General features: G+C 37.9%; 1 long non-coding RNA gene across 1 annotated transcript in view; it reads right to left on the reverse strand.

Annotated features, from left to right (window-relative positions):
* Positions 1–996: 996 nt before the first annotated feature.
* Positions 997–3,708, reverse strand: part of LOC120868025 — a 13,781-nt gene continuing 11,069 nt past the window's right edge. The window contains exon 2 of the long non-coding RNA XR_005722121.1: positions 997–1,127. This is a non-coding gene — a long non-coding RNA (uncharacterized LOC120868025). The remainder of the gene's footprint in view (positions 1,128–3,708) is intronic.

Here is a 3,708-nt window from a genome sequence, read left to right on the forward strand (position 1 = left end):
TCTTACCTCTGAGGACATCTGCAATCACATTTATTACAAACAGAACTAGGAAGATCTATTAGAAGTTTATACCAGGCTCTATCCTAATAGTATCAAGCCTCTGGTTATGTCTTTCGTCAAACTTTAAAATGGACTATTTATTTTATCATTATTCCCTGTGCTTCTGCACCACTAAACTCCAGGCTTCATAAACTCTGCAAGTGGGTCCACCAGTTTTCTTTCAGCGCCTAACACATGACAGGTGTACAGTAAATATTGGTGGATGTTATGGACTCAATGTTTGTGTTCCCCACCCCTAATCCTAACTCCTAATGTGATGGAATTCAGAGGTGGAAGTCATTAGGTCATGTGATGAAGCTTTGGTAAATGGGATTGAAGTAAAGTGAAAGTCGCTCAGTCCTGTCTGACTCTTTGTGTCTCCATGGACTGTAGCCTGCCAGGCTCGTCTGTCCATGGAATTCTCCAGGCAAGAATACTGGAATGGGTAGCTGTTGCCTTCTCCAGGGGATCTTCCCAACCCAAGGATCAAACTCAGGTCTCCTGCGTTGTGGGCAGACCCTTTACTGTCTGAGCCACCGATTAGTGCCCTTATAAAAAGAGATTAGAGTACTCCTTTGTCCATTTTCCTCCATGCGAAGGTACTAGGAGAAGAGGGCAATCTACAAGCCAGAAGAGGACCATCATCAGAACCCATCCATACTAGCACCCTTGTCTTAGACTTCTAGTCTCCAAGACTGTGAGAAACACATTTCTGTTGTTTGGAAGCCACAGTCTGTGATGCTTTGTTATAGCAGCCCAATTGGACTAAGACAGTGAAATTGAATTTCCCTGGCTGTACACTTACCATTAATGTGCTAAGACCATTAATATGCTAAGGCAAGCGTCATTTGTATAATTTAAACTAAAATAATAATATGGAAATAATTAAAGCGGAATAATATATTGAAAATAAAGTAGCTCATTTAGAAAGCCAGTGAAAATAAAAGGAGAAGCAACAAAGCTAGGAATTACTTTATTCTTCATTCCATTGATAAGAACTCTGCCTGTGGCCAGGGGCAAGTAGATGGTTTAATCGGTGAAGTAAGGCAACCACTTTGAATTCATTTAAAACGATTTTGCTCCATAATCTGTAAAAGAAAAATAAGAAAGCACATAATAAAAATGACAGCCTGATACACCAAAATGACCCCTTTTATCTCAAGACCTTGAGGCATTTTGCAAATGACAATTATCTCTTACATCATCCCCTCTGAGGTAAGAATTATTTTCCCCATTATAACTGAGCCTCCATAAAATTATTCCTTCCCAGAGTCCCAAGTCATGGCTGCTCTTTGAATCCCTCATCTCCTGAGAAATGTCTAAGTTAGCGCATAAATCACATTGTTAAAGAAAACTTTAAATCAGGGCAAAAAAGTTATATATTTGAGATATCAAGAAACTAAGCTACTTAGGGATTTCAGATTTCAGTAAAACTTCCGCAGTGGGCTTCCCTGGTGGCTCAGCTGGTCAAGAACCCACCTGCCAGTGCAGGAGACACAAGAGATGTAGGTTCAATCCCTGGGTTGGGAAGATCCCCTGGAGAAGGAAATGGCAACCAACTCCCGTATTCTTGTCTGGAAAAGTCCACGGACAGAGGAGCCTGGCAGGCTATAGTCCAAAGAGACACAAAGAGTAGGACATGATGGAGTGTGTGTGTGTGTGTGTGTGCATGCACGCACACACACACACTCACACACACACAGTGATGAGTGGAAATGGGAATAGATTGGGAGAATTTTAACGCAAAAATCTGCTCAGTTCTACTTCATATTTTAATGACATTTTCAATATTTGGAAGGCCTTAAAGATGAATTGACTTCAAAACACATCCTGAAGTTGTAGGTGATCTGGAGCCAAAATAAAGAATATCTGACCAAGAATACATCCTCAGAGGAGTGATAATAAAATCCTAGGCTGGGAGAATGTTCCATTTTACTGCCCAGATCCATAGAAATTCACCATGGTAGATCAGACTTTTAATATCTGGTCACAACAGGACATCATTCTTAATGATCCCCAGCTGCAGAGAGTATGTACTTGGAATTTTGATCCCTACCTTTGTGCTATTAGGGAGCCTACGTTTTAGATTTACAGTATTTTTAAACTTCTATTTGCAAGGAATGACAAGCATCAAGAAAAAAAAATTACCAAGATAGTATAAAAACAGTCCATAATGCCCTTCACCTAGATTCACCAATTGTTAATGTCTTGCCCTATTTACTTTGTCATTTGTCATATATAGAATATTTTCCCCAAACCATCTGCAGTTATGTTGCATTCCTTATACCACCTTATCCTTAAGTTCTTTACTGTGTCTTCCTAAGAATAAGAACATTCTGTTACATAGCTGCACTATAGTTACCCACTTCAGGTAATTAAACGTTAATATTTCTATTCAATCTACTGTTCACATTCCAATTTTGTTGACGGATCCAATAAGGATGTTTATTGTATTTTTCTTCTACAGTACAGGATTCAGACCAAGATTGCTTATTACATTTTGTTAGTACGTCTCCTTTAATTTTGATCACTTTTTCAGGTTTGTTTGTTTTTTTTCCATAACAGTGACATTTTTGAAGAACATAGATCCCTTTTTAAATATAATTACATAGAAAAAAATTTTGGAGAAATTTAGGTTTAATGATGGTGGTTTTAATTTTTCAGCTAACAAAGTTTTAAAAAATTGAATTATAGTTGATTTAGAATTCTGTGTTAGTTTCATATGTACAATACTGTAATTCAGTTATATATATAACATATTTACATGCATATATACATGTTATATATATAACATATACATACATGTTTTATATATATAATGTATATGTATGAACTAAAATGGACTGGAATGGGTAACAGATGACCATTATATCTACTACTGCGGGCAAGAATCCCTCAGAAGAAATGGAGTAGCCATCATGGTCAACAAAAGAGTCTGAAATGCAGTACTTGGATGCAGTCTCAAAAACGACAGAATGATCTCTGTTCGTCTCCAAGGCAAACCATTCAATATCACAGTTATCCAAGTCTATGCCCCAACCAGTAACGCTGAAGAAACTGAAGTTGAACAGCTTTATGAAGACCTACAAGACCTTTTAGAACTAACACCCAAAAAAGATGTCCTTTTCATTATAGGGGACTGGAATGCAAAAATAGGAAGTCAAGAAACACCTGGAGTAACAGGCAAATTTGGCCTTGGAATGCGGAATGAAGCAGGGCAAAGACTAATAGAGTTTTGCCAAGAAAATGCACTGGTCCTAGCAAATACTCTCTTCCAACAACACAAGAGAAGACTCTACACATGGACATCACCAGATGGTCAACACCGAAATTAGATTGATTATATTCTTTGCAGCCAAAGATGGAGAAGCTCTATACATTCAACAAAAACAAGACCAGGAGCTGACTGTGGCTCAGATCATGAACTCATTATTACCAAATTCAGACTCAAATTGAATAAAATAGGGAAAACCACTAGACCATTCAGGTATGACCTAAATCAAATCCCTTATGATTATACAGTGAAAGTGAGAAATAGATTTAAGGGCCTAGATCTGATAGATAGAGTGCCTGATGAACTATGGAATGAGGTTCATGACATTGTACAGGAGACAGGGATCAAGACCATCCCCATGGAAAAGAAATGCAAAAAAGCAAAATGGCTGTCTG

Source organism: Oryx dammah, unplaced genomic scaffold (genome assembly GCF_014754425.2).
Source record: "Oryx dammah isolate SB20612 unplaced genomic scaffold, SCBI_Odam_1.1 HiC_scaffold_9, whole genome shotgun sequence".
Classification (NCBI taxonomy): Eukaryota; Metazoa; Chordata; class Mammalia; order Artiodactyla; family Bovidae; genus Oryx; species Oryx dammah.